A 13,973-nucleotide genomic window follows, 5' to 3' on the forward strand; every position below is an offset into this window, starting at 1 on the left:
GGTGTACAATGTGATGATTAATATATATATAGTGTGTGTGAAATGATTACCACAATAAGTTTAGTTAACCTTAATTCACATAATTACAAATGTTATCTTTGTGATGAGAACTTTCAAGATCTACTCTCTTAGCAACTTTCAAACATAAAATACGGTATTGTCAACTGTAGTGACCGAGCTGTACATTACATCACCATTACTCACTTGTCTTATAACTAGAAGTTTTTACCTTTTGATCATCTTCCCTCATTTTCGTCACCTCCAACCCCCAGCTCTGGCAACCGTCATTCCATTCTTTCTATCATGAGTTCAGTATTTTAGATTTCACATATGAGATCATAAAGTATTTATCTTTCTCTGTCTGACATTTCATTTAGCATAATGCCCCCCAAACCCACGCATGTGGTCACAAATAGCCAGATTTCCTTCTTTATCATGGCTGACTAATAGTAGGTTGTATGCACCCCCATTTTCTTCATCCATTCATCCACAAGAAAACACTGAGGTTGTTTCCATGTCTTGGCTACTGTATTGGGTTGGCCAGAAAGTTCATACAGTTAATGAATACACTGTTCAGTCAAACTTGGTGAAAATGAGTCTTTTATTTTTACTTAAAATAAATCTTTGACAAAGCCAGCTAGGCATCCCTTTGAGTAACGACTTATATCACATTGAAATATTTTAAACATATGAACAGTAATAGCTGAAATGACAAATGTTACTAATATTGACACAATTTATCAAGGAGAATAGGTTAGAATATGTTAAAATGCAGGTGGACAGTGAAAGAACAACTGTAACATTTAACTAAATATTGTCTTGATATTTAGACCATTGGTTAAAATCATGATAACAGGTTTCATCCGTTTCAAGAAAGCAGAATATTTGCAGATCACTTAACATTTACTAGGTATGTTCTCAGCCTGGAAGGATATATTTCACTTACATGTGTCATTTAATTTAACCACATCCCTCTGTAATAGATAGTGGTATCCCTATTTGCAGATAGGAGACAGGCTCAGAAAGATTAAGAATGTTACCTAATTCTAGTAAGTAGCCAAACCTAAACTGATCTAATTCCAGGGCAAAGCTCTTTCTGGCACATCAGTGTGGGTCTTTATCTCTTTGAGAATTGTTGAACATTAAAAGCCTTCTTCCAGGTAAATGCATAAAGAAACAACATGAGCAATGATATAACAATACAAGTCTCACTAAATAATTGGTGTGTTTGGCCTTGCTTTTGCTGATAGATCTTTTGCAAAATTGCTTTTCTCTGAGATATTTAAAGTGGACTTTAACTATTTTCTTGGAAGACTTTCCTAAATTATACCTATCAGAAAGCTGCTTTGCTTTAAGGCCGAAGAAAAATGAAAGCTTACTTAACTACACTTAGGTGCCAGGGTCATACTATGAGCTCTACACCTGCCAGGATTCACGCTAAGATAGATAGGGTGGCTCAGCAAACTGTCCATAGTCCTGTGATTTCTTTCTGATATTCTGAAGTAGAAATAATTTAATAACTGTTCACAAAAGAGAGAAACACTGTTTCTTGGTCCTCAATATCATACTGCTGTAGGCTAATTCTTTCTCTCTTCTGTTGCCCCTTAGTATAGAGAGTGTGTTTTGGGGACCCTCCTTCACGATCTTCTCCATTCCAAGAGCATCTTACATAAATCCAGGACTTCTCAAGCAGCCAGTTTTGCCAGATGGTCTTAGGGTTGGTTGTACCCATATATGTATAATCTGAACTTCTCAAGTAAGGTCCTTAGAGAGCATAATGGCTAAGAGAATTGGTGCTGATACCAGACCTGAGTCCAAATACTGCCTATGCCCCTAACTAGCTGTGTAACCTTGGAGAAGTAACTTAAGCCCCTTAAAGGGATTAGATTTCTCACCTGGAAAATGGTATAATAAATGCATCTACCTCATATGGTTAGTGTGTAAATTAATGTAACTTGAGATGGTGCGTGTTAAGCATTAGCACAGTGCCTGTCTCTTGTTAGTAATACCTGCTTTTCTTATTAATTATTCTCTTTATATTCCCAGTTGCAGCTGGGTGCCTAACATATAATAGTTGTTCAGCAAATAGTTACTGGATTGAACCAGCTCTGAAATTGAAGCATTGGGTCAACAGCAAAGTAGTCACCCCACCATCATTTCTCCCAGAGAAAGGGAGAATAGATGGAAGCCAGCCATCATACTTTCTTTTCTTATTCTAAACTTCCCATCCAGCCCCAGCAATAAAATAATCTTCCTGGACCCTAACAATTTCAAGGATTCTTCAAATCACACTATTTGAAAATAGCTGGGTTGCCCTAATCTAATATGTCCCAGGACCCCAAGGTCACCAAGCTTCTATTAATGAAGTCTAGTTAAGATAAATGATAACAGTTAGTCAACCAACTGCTTATGAGCTCATTGGGCTTTTTAAAATTTACTATCTGCGCTTCATAGAGACACAGGTATTTTGCTTTTGTAGGACATTCAACAGTCAAAGTAGTCTTTTAAAAAGCACAAATCAGACGCTATTATTGCACTGCTTCTAACCTCTAAAGGCTATCTATTGTAAAGAGATGAAATTTTCAACTACTTAGCCAGGCTCACAGAGACCATGTGCTCTGGTCACTTACTACATCTTTCCCTGACCTTCATGGGGCTCGAGGCACAGTTGTCCTTTTCAGTCCCTCAGATGCAACAAGCTCTACTTCTTGCTCTCCCAGCTTTAGATTGGCTAATCCATCTACCCAGACCAATTTCCCTCTTATCGTTAAGGTCTCGGTTCAAACGCCACCACTACTATCTTGACCAAAGAGACCTGCCTCCTCAGTGCCTCTCCATCCCTTTGTCCAGTCGTATTTCTGTCACTGTACAACATTTATTTACACGTTTCCTCTGTCTTCCTCCACCACTGGACATTTGCTTAAGAGCAGGGACTTTGTAATTTTTTGCTTCCAAGGCTTGCAGCGGACACTGGCACGTAGGTGTGTAGGAAATGTGTGTCTAATAAAGAATAAATATGTGAATGAAAAAAAAAACTGTGAAACACTAACACAAGATTATTCTTCTTTCAAAAGAATAATGAAAAATGATTTCATTCAATAAGAGTCATTCTTAGTTACTGATCCATGACTTAGTAGATCCCATTCAATTTAAAATGTCCCCTTTTTTTCTGATACTTTCACAAGTCATTAATTAAATGTTGCTCACTTTTAAGGCCAATCTGTGAGACATTATTTAACTTGTCTCCTCTAAAGTTCCAGCATTAACTCAGGCGGGGCTTCACCAAGTACTGATCATGTGACCTTGGCCTCTCATTGCCTCCGTTTTCTCATTTGTAACATGGGTATAATAATCGGCTTATTTCATACGCCTATGAGGAGGAAAACTTCGTGTGTGTGTGTGTGTGTGTGTGTGTGTGTGTCTATATATATGTATTTAAACAGTGTCTTAGAATAGTGTCTGGCACATGATAAGCATTATAGAAGTATTGACTGCTGCTACTAGTACTGTTATTATGAGAACTAACTGTTGAGAATAATCCTTCATATAGTGGTTTATTCCACTGAAGATAAAGGAAACTCATAGAATATTAGAAATCAGATTAAACACGGAAAGCCAGTAAAATATACCAGGACAGAAGATGATGAGAGTGTGAAAGGATAGAGGAAAAAAAATGGGTTTTGTTTTTCTTTTTCTTTTTTAAAGAAGGAAAGAGCCTAGAAATAGGACAAAAACTATTCATTGGCTATACTGACATGGAGATCGCTGGTGACCTTCATAAGTAAAATTTCAGGACAGTGGGCAGAGAGATTACGGTGAGGGAAGTCAGATGGATGTAAATTATAGAGTAGATGGGACGTGAGGAAATGGAAACAATATATGATGATAACAATTTTGAAAAGTTCAGACATGAATTGGCTAAAGAAGATATGCAGGGATTAGAGGAGGAGGGAGGCTTTCGTGTTACACGTATAGTTTTTAACATTTTAAGTTGGAGTTACTAGTCTAGAATGAGGTTGAATTTTGGCAAGAATCATTCATAAGGAGTAGATGGGTTGTAGAAAATGCAGTGCTGTGAAGTACTTGAGAAGATGAGAGAAAATGAAATGCTATCTGTAGTGCACGTGGCCTTTGAACTTGAACTCCTGTAGTGCAAGGGAATACAAAGATCAATGCAAATGCTAATGAATTAACGGATTTGGCAGTGGACTATTTACTGACTTCTGTGTTCCTAATGAGTTAGGAAGCGCCTCACCAGCTCAGAGTGAAGGAAGTAGAGAGGATGGAGGAAAATTTGAGGAGGGTAGGGAAAGCTTCTAAGAAAATAGTCCTTAAGGAGAATTAGAAAGAACTTACTGTAAGTCAGAGCAATATTTCCAGTCTTGAAAATCCATTTGAAGTTGGTGTTTATTAATTTATTGGAATACCAATTTTCCCTGCCACATGATGTTTCTCCAGCTACCTGGATATAAGTTACACAGAGGCAGAAAAGAATGAGAGATAACAATCGAGGGAAAATACAATTAGTATTTTTTTTTTACCTTTTTCCACTTCCCCGCTCCAACTCTGGGGAGCCTTCATGGACATGGCTGCCCTCGCAGCCTGCAGCAGCACGCTGTTATCAAAGAATTCAAAGAAATGGAACATAGGTTTCCAACTTAATAATTCAGCAAAATCAAAAATTGTATATAATGTTTTCTGTTGGCAAAGATTTTTGCAATATAATTTGGTTCCATCTTTTGACAAGTAATTTGGCAATGTCTAGCAAGATAAAAATGTTAATAGCTTTTTACACATTAATTCTAATTCTGGAAGCTTATGCCGATAAATAATTTATAATCCAGAAAATTATTATATAAAGATGCTCATTGTCATGTCATTTGTAATAACAAAACATTGGAAACACCTTTAATTGTTAAGAATAGGACAACAGTTTAGGAAATTATATCCACTTAGTAGAAAGTGACACAGTTACTATATTATAATTACAAGATGATGGAGCAAAATAAAATAATGCTTAATAAAGAAAGAATGAAGAAAGCTGACCTAAAATTGTGTCTTCCTTATGACAGTAATTATGTAAACATATCAATATTTATTAAAGCTTAAAACCAAGATAAAGTTTTAAAAGCTCTGTACCAGTAATGGGGATTTTATGTTCGTTTCAAAATATTTTTTGACACAACTCTTAGAATTTTGTTTTGTCTACTCCTTTTCTTAAGAATTTCTGATTATTACCTCACTTTTCATTTCATAGTTTCAAATAAAGCCAGCAATTTTATCATCAGAGAAGATTAGACTTATTGGACAGTTCATAATTCCAAGTTATTTGGTATAAAAAGACCATATACACTTGTAGGTGCTTTCAAAATAAAATTTCGAGAAGTTTTTTTTTTTTGCTTAGTCTTTTCTAGTATGGAGATGAAGCAAACTACCTAAAATTGCTAGCCATTCTTTTTTCATTTTTCTCATTTTATTGATTTATCTTGCCCTTCACAGAAATGATAAGAAATGAGTCTGCAGTTGCCTCTGCCAATTTCTTAAATCCTCTATTATCCACATTATGAAATCATACTAGTATGAATGCTTCCAGTATTTTCAGAACTCTTTAGTTAGTATACTTTAGCATTCTGTATGAAGTATCTTATGTAAGTGTAAAATTTAGACTCAACTTCTGGAAGCTTTTGATTTCTTAGTTCAAAAGTGAGAGATCCTTAGTTCAGCCATATGATTAACAATTACTTGTATAGTAAGAAGCTCCTAAATTATTGTTTTATGGGTACCTGGCAGTTTTCTTGCCATTTCTCAGAAGTTCTCTATTAAACACATTCTCTCTCTTTCTCTCTCTCTATCTCTCTGTCTCTCTCTGTCTCTCTCTCTCTCTCTCTCTCACACACACACACACACACACACACACACACATTGTGATTAAAAGCACAGATTGTGGCATTATGAAATCTAAGGTTCAATTTCCAGTTGTGTAGTTTCTGGGCCACTTCACTTTAGGCAAGTAACCTAATGTCTCTGAACCTTGTTATTTTCATCTGTAAAATAGAAATTACAATTATATCAGACAATCCTCAAAACATCCATAATGATTTTAGAGTTTCAGAGTCAGGTAAAAGCAGGCACTCAGTAAATGGCTAGTGCTTTTATTACTTTATTATTATTTAGGTCTTGGTTTTCCTTGAGTGTGTGAGTCCCCATAATGAAATGTAATTTCCGGTAGATTGAGTAACACCTGTTTTCACCAAAAATTTTAACTGAGTTCATTACTTTCTGTGCAACCCAGATTAGTTTTCTGCCTCCTTTTCTGTGCCGTATGTAGGTGTTCAGTAGATTTATTTAATAAATGTATGAATGCATGAACGCGTAGATGAATTTTTAAATGCTTCTTTTTGAGAAGGTAGAAGAAATGTGACACAGTAGATCAGATAAGAAAATAATCCATGGAAAAAATGGCAAAGTCATGTATGTGCCCAGGGCCAGCCTAAGAAGAATTACTTTTTTTTTTTTTTTTTTAGGAAAAATGTGTTGAATAGCTTATTTTAATTATTTTTAAAAGTTAAGTACAGGGACTTCCCTGGCGGTCCAGTGGTTAAGACTTCGCCTTCCAATGCAGGGGGGTGTGGGTTCAATCCCTAGTCGGGGAGCTATGGTCCCACATGCCTCGCAGCCAAAAAACCAGAACATAAAACAGAAGCAGTATTGTAACAAATTCAATGAAGACTTTAACAAATGGTCCACATCCAAAAAAAAAGTTAAGTACAAAACTTTGCTGATGATTTACATATTTAGGACCAATAAAATAATGTGAGATTAGCTGTACTAAAACAGAATGTTGAGCTACATTCACATTAAGTGACATTATATAGTCTGAGTTTATGGAAAACTTCTGAGATGGTGAGTGACCTTTGAGCAGAAAAAGACAGAAGGAGAAATGGCCTTTTCTACATTCTATTGTGCCTCTAAGTAAAATGCTTGGTAATCTAGCTACAAAGCTCTATGTCATTGGCCTTAGGCACGTACTGTGATGTACCTTGTGAAGATCAGATTTTGCCATGGAGAGGATTTGTAAAAGTATCACACATTCCAGTACCGTTGGCAACCACAGCTACCAAAAACTCCAATTTAAATTGATGAGCCTAATATCAGATGATAGTATCATTTCCTTGTGGGTGTTCTGGGAAAAGGTGGGTAGGAAATGTATAAAAGTGAATACTTTATTGACTGAAATAACACTTCATCATTTTGAAAACATAAAATACATTAAAGTTGTTATAGCATCATACATGAATATTTCACTGTATTTTAGACCTTGCCTACGAGCAATGTTTTCTGCCCTTTGAAAGAGAACCATGCTTGTGGTATGCATTAATCATAGAAAAGATTAAACACTGAAAAGAAATTCAGCCTTTAAAGACAATTTGCTTTGATTTATTCAGTGGGTTCTCCTAAAAAGTTAATACCCAGAATTATTGCTTGTTAAATTGGAGTTACAAATTCTTTCAGAGTTACTTAGTATTTTCTTTAATATCAGTATCAAGGAAGGCAAAGCAAATTTACATATTTATTAGGAAATACAGGCACATAATCATAAAACAAGAAAACACAACGTTTTTATAGACTTTATTTTTTAGAAGTGTTTTAATTTTCCAGAAAAATTGAGAAGATAGTATAAAGTGTTTCCATATACACTATACCCATTTCCCTCTGTGACGATCAACTTATATTAGTATGTTACATTGTTACAATCAGTGAACAAATATTGATACATTATTGTTTACTATAGTCCATACATTAGTCCAGTTCCTTAGTTTTTACCTAATGTCCTTTTTCTATTCCAGGATTTCATCCAAAACATCACATTACATTTAGTTGCCATGTTTCCTTAGGCTCCTCTTGGGTTTGATAGCTTCTCAGATTTTCCTTGCATGACCTTGGCAATTTTGAGTAGTTAGGCTTGTGTAGGATGCCCGCTACTAGAATTTGTTTGATGCATGTTTCATGATAATATTGGGATTATGTGTTTGGGGGAGGAAGACCACAAGAGTAGAAGGGTTATTTTGTCAGATCACATCAAGTGTACAAAGTATCAATATGCATTATGAATGCTGAGGTCGACCTTGATCACCAGGCTGAGGTAGTGTTTTTCAGGTTTCTCCATTGTAAAATTACTGTTTTCCCTTCTCCATATTGTACTTTTTGGAAGGAAGTCAATATGCTCAGCCCACAACTAAGGAATAGAGAGTTATGCTTAAGATGGAGTACTACATAAACTATTTGGAATTCTTTTGCACTGGAGATTTATCTATTCTCCCGCATTTATTTATGTATCCAATTATTTATTTATATCAGAAGAACTCACGGATTTTTATTTTATACTTTGGGTCATAATCTAATTCTACGTTAGTTACTTTGTTCCTCAAATTGCTCTAGTCCTGACCCTTGTGAACTCTTTTCAGTTCAGTGGCTCGTGCGCCACTCTGAGGTATCCCCATCCTATATATTTTTTTGGAACTTCCTTACTTTCTGACACTATAAGATGGCCTTGTATATAAATCTTGTATATTTACTGCCCCAGTCCTAGAATCAGCTATTTCTTCAAGGATAACTAGGTCTTTTTAGTGGAGAACAGCATTAGACAGCAGGATCTGGGTGTGGGGTGTGCTAATTGCTGCCCGGATGTCATTGCTTCTAGATCGTCTCAGCTGACAGAGCAAAGAGATAACATGTGTGTACATTCCCCACGTATATGGACATATCTATAAGTATCTCTCTACATAACCATGTGTGTTAAGGTAATATGAAGCAATATTAAGCTAAGCATGAATGTATATTGATGTTTCCAACTTTAATCTGTTACCACATAGATCATCTTAGCCTCATCTCTTGCTTATCTTTAAATTTCAACTGCGGCAAAACACTTGACTTTTAGAAGTATGAAAATCAAATTGTAGCTACTTTGGGAAGCCACATCATCTAGCAGAAGAATTCTTAAAGGGCAAGGTGTATATCATCAAATTTTAATTTACAGTCAGCAGTACTTTGTAACATCCATAGGCCTCCAGACCTCTGCTTCCAAGAAGGTGAAGTAGCCCATTTCTCCCAGGTTCTTCCACTTAAAACTAAAACCCTGAACATAACAACAGACAAACATAGGAAGACACTGAAAGGTGGAAATGAGAAGGCAGACTTAACTAGGGACTTTGGGACTTGAGGAATAACATGGTGATGAGTCCCCTGTGTTTCCTGTTGCTTCCCATACATCCTGGAGAGGGTATTACAGGAACCCCCAATCAATAACCACCAACAGAACAACAGACAAAAAAGCTTCAAAAAAGAAAACACAAAACCCCCGTTCCCCCTAGCCAAGGTATGAGGAAAGGGGTTGTCAAAGACAGAAAACCATTTGGGCAATAATATACACACTACTCGAGCCAAGTGCCAGTGGAATATTGCACCCATCCCCTATGTCCTGTGGTTTCAGTTGGGCCAAGCTAGGATTTGATCTTCCACACCACCCCACTCCTGCCCTCCAGAAGAGGCAGCGCTCTGATTCGCCACCAGGGCTGTTTCAGTGTGGTGCAGTGGTGAGCTGAGCCTCCACCCCTTTGCATTAGCAAAGAGACTTTCAAAGGTGGTGCCTGACAGGCTAGTTAACACTGGGCTGCCCTCACACAGTCGTGGGGTCCAATGGTGGGACCTAGCCTCCGTCTCTCCCTGACATCGATAAGAATAGGATGTTACAGGTTGGAGGGAGTAGGCACCCCACTAACCCCCAACACATGGTGTCCGTGAGACCCAATGGGGTGCTGAATCCCCATGACCGTCCTGAGGCAGTAAGACAGAATGAGATGGCACAAGCAGGGCTAGTTGGCAGTTCTCTTCCTCTTACCCTGGTGTCAGTGGGGCCAGCAGGTAGCTGACCCTCTACCCACACCCGGCATCAACAAGAAGGAATGAAGTGGGAGGAAGGACAGCAAACACAGCAAACACTTCACCTCTCCCCTCCCCTGGTGTCAAGAAATCTACTGGGGAGATGAACTTCCACTCCTACTAAAAGGCAACAGAATGATATTAATGTTCCCACTTTTGGGGGGAAGGTGTCAGAAGGGCCAGTAGGATAGCTGAACTTCTACTTGATCTGTCTGCAGTGAGAGAATGTAAGTGCCCACTTTTGCTGGGGTTTTGACAGTAGGGCCCAGTGGAAATCTGTACGTAACCCCCCAGTCCTCATACTCCACCTCCAATAGGATGACTTCCTTCTAAAAAGTAATAATAAAATTAAATGGGATACAGAGTCATATAATAACTCACAATGTTTAGAATCCAATTGAAAAATACTCATGGCACCAAGAAGCAGGAAATCACAGAATAAATGAGAAAAGACAATAGACCTACACCAGCACTGAGATAAAACATCTATTGAAATTATCAGACAGGGGTTTTAAATAAGCTGTCACATAAATGCTTCAATTAGCAATTATGTGTTCCTTGACGGAAATGGGAAAAATAGAAAATGTGAACAAAGAACTAGAAGTTATAAGAATAAAAACAAATGAGAACAGTAGAACTGAAAAATACAACAATCAAAAAACTTTGTTCAAGAGTAGAGTGGAGATTACAAAGCACAGAATCATGAACTTAGAAGAGATCAATACAATGTACCACATGTACAGAGAAAAATAGGCTGAGGGGTAGAGATGGGAGAAAGAACAGGATCTCAAGAACCTGTAAACAGTAACAAAAGCACTAACATTCATATCATCAAGGTTCCAGAATGAAAACAGAGAGCACGTAGGACTGACAAAGTATTCAGAGAAATAATGACTGAAACGTTCCCAATTTTTTAGAAGACATAAGCACACATCCAAGGATCTGAGCAAATCCAAAGAGGAAAAACACAAAGGTATCCTTGTCAAGACGCGTCATAATTAAACTTCTGAAAAGTAGAGACAAAACAAATCTCGAAAGTGGACAGGCAGAAACGATGCATCACTTATTGAGAAACCAATTCCAATGACAGCATATTTCTTGTCTAAAATTATGGAGTCAGAAGCATTGACATAACATTTTTCAAGTAGTAAAAGAAAAGAACTCTCAGCCACAAATTCACACTTTTTATATCCACTTTCTTGTTTGACTTATATTAATGGACTACCAACTCATCTTTCTATATCCGGGCCTGCCATCAGACTTCTCCAAAAATCTAGTCACAGTATTTCCAGAGTGATCTTTCTGAAAAAGAAACAAATTTTTCTTATAAAAGTACCTGATTGTGTTATGAAACTTTTCTCTCTTCTAAGTTACCAGGTAAAATCCTTCAATGGATTCCCATCTTTCTTGGAGGAAAATCTCACATCCAAACTCTCTTTGTCCTTTTGGGCTGCTGTAAGATTATACTGCAGGTTGGGTGGCTCATAAACACCAGGAATTTTTTTTCTCACGGCTCCGGAGGCTGCGAGTTCAAGAATAGGTTGCCAGTATGGTCAGATGAGGGCCCTCTTCTGAATCACAGACTTCTCATTGTATCCTCACATGGCAGAAGAGCTTAGGGAGCTCTGTGGGGTCTCTTTTATAAGAGCACTAATACCATAATCATTTCCCAAAGGCCCCACCTACTAATACTATCAGCTACGGAAATTAAGATTTCAACGTATGAATTTGGAGGGGAACACAAAGACTAGACCATAGCACTTACTATACATACATGGACTATGCATGATCTGGCGTCTACCCCCCTCTCCATTGTCTTCTTTTTCTACACGCCAGTGAGCATTTGTCTTTTTTTTTTTTTCTTTTTTTTTGCGGTACGCGGGCCTCTCACTGTTGTGGCCTCTCCCGTTGCGGAGCACAGGCTCCGGACGCGCAGGCTCAGTGTCCATGGCTCACGGGGCCTAGCCGCTCCGCGGCATGTGGGATCTTCCTGGACCGGGACACGAACCCGTGTCCCCTGCATCGGCAGGTGGCCTCTCAACCACTGCGCCACGAGGGAAGCCCTAGTGAGCATTTCTTATACTGATTATGAATGGAACTCCTTTCTGGACTGATCCTTAACCATTCATTTTCTGGCAACTGTGAATTTATCTTCTCTTTTCCTCAAAACTTCACCCTTCCTTCATGTTACATATCCATTTCAGTTGCCTTCTACAGGAAACCCTACTGATATCGCCCATATACTACTGTCCACAGCATGAATTAAGGTCTTACTGTGTCTTCCTATAGCACTCTGTAATATCTTTTACGGTAACTATGGATTTTCTTACTTGAGTGTCACAATACATTGAATTCTAGGTGTCACTATAATGATTTTAGTAACAGTAACACTGGTGCCTAGTTTATCCCATGACATACTTTAGGTGTTCAATAAATGTGTGTTGAATGAGTGAATGAATGAATGGTCAATTTGAAATCTTAATCATGTTACTTTTCAAAAATCTGTTACAAGATACCACAGTTTTCCAGAAGATTAGGGAGTTAGGACCTTAAACTTGATTTAACAGAGGAAATTTTTACTCATACATCATGCTTAAATACCTCAAAGTAAAACCATAAACCCAGGAATTTAAGGTTATCCATTTGGACTTTTAAGCCAATAATTAATATCTCCTGCCCCGACTGTATTAGATGGTTTCGATGCTCCACTCATATCTCCCCAGCACTCATCATTCCAGTATATGCTGATAGAATCATGCTGCCGCCTGCAATTATCCACCTTAGGGCAGGCCAGAAGTGTACAGGAGTTAATGTATCTGGGTGTAGCTTTCAGCCAAGGACAGAGGGGACTGGAAGATAAGTACTTCAAGTTTCTCACCGATTCTTGGGATAACTCTGAGACATGTTCTGTAGAGTTTCACAGAACTCGCCTGAAGTACTGGCAGCAGTTCCCTGCAGGAGTAATTTATTCGGTAATACACCTCTGTTGGCTTCCTTCCATGCCTCCATTCTCAATTCCCACTCCACTTCTGAGTTTTCTGGAAGCACCTCCCAGATGAGCAGTTTGCACTCAAATTATCGCCTCAAGTTCTGCTTCTAGGGGAACTCAGTTGATAGCCTCCTAACAACCCAGTGCTCCTTACAGAGCCGTCACTGGTACAAGTACCAAGGCACGGCACATTATGTATCACTCCTCCTAAATCCTAATATTTTTAAACAGATAGGAAAGAGCATGACCTTGAAGAGAAAAAGAGTTCATATGAGGATGGCCAATGGATAAAGGGAAGGAGGGACAGTGCCATTTGTTTTCCATTAATGATAGTGTGAAATGTATGGGCAGATGGTCTAACAGGTGTGACTATAATTTGAGGAGCCTGCTCCCTTGGTTTCAGAAGACTGCTATTGTTATTATTTTGGAACCACAACCTCATGACTTTATAGTTTCACTTGATGTAACCTTCTCCTTTACCTTTAAATCTTCGTACATCACTGAATTGCAGCCAATAGATTTATTTTCTCCCTATGGCTCCATCACAGAAAAAGACACACACGTGCACACACACACACACGCGCGCACACACACACACACACAGAGTTTTGTGTATGCCAGTGCTAGAAAAGACAAGCTCATGGTGCATGTATGCAATGGATATTGTACATTACAGGTCTCTGTGAAATAGTCTTCTGCAGGTTCCTATGTTTATTTTATGAATAATTAACTTTAGTAAAGTTAATTTCCTGAAGATCTTGTTGAAGACTGAAGAAAGGAAGTAAATTGTAAAGAAAAAGACTTCGAAACTTGCCCTTTTCGCCCTCTCTTTGTGTCTTAATGAACAAAGGATAACTGGGCCTTTTTTGAAGCCTTTGCTTGAGTTGAAGACACAAAATGCAACCTGTACTCTTATCATAATATGCTCAGTTTATGAGTACCCAAACTTATAAACCGTGAATTTCCCTAAAGTTATTATACCATCTAGAAGATGTTTGCTTGGACGTTTACTTAAAACCAAACAATTGAGGTCTGTGTGTCCAAA

The sequence above is a fragment of the Delphinapterus leucas genome, chromosome 13 (genome assembly GCF_059928025.1).
Source record: "Delphinapterus leucas isolate spDelLeu-1000000601 "Yukka" chromosome 13, BTC_Dleu_Yukka2, whole genome shotgun sequence".
Lineage (NCBI taxonomy): Eukaryota > Metazoa > Chordata > Mammalia > Artiodactyla > Monodontidae > Delphinapterus > Delphinapterus leucas.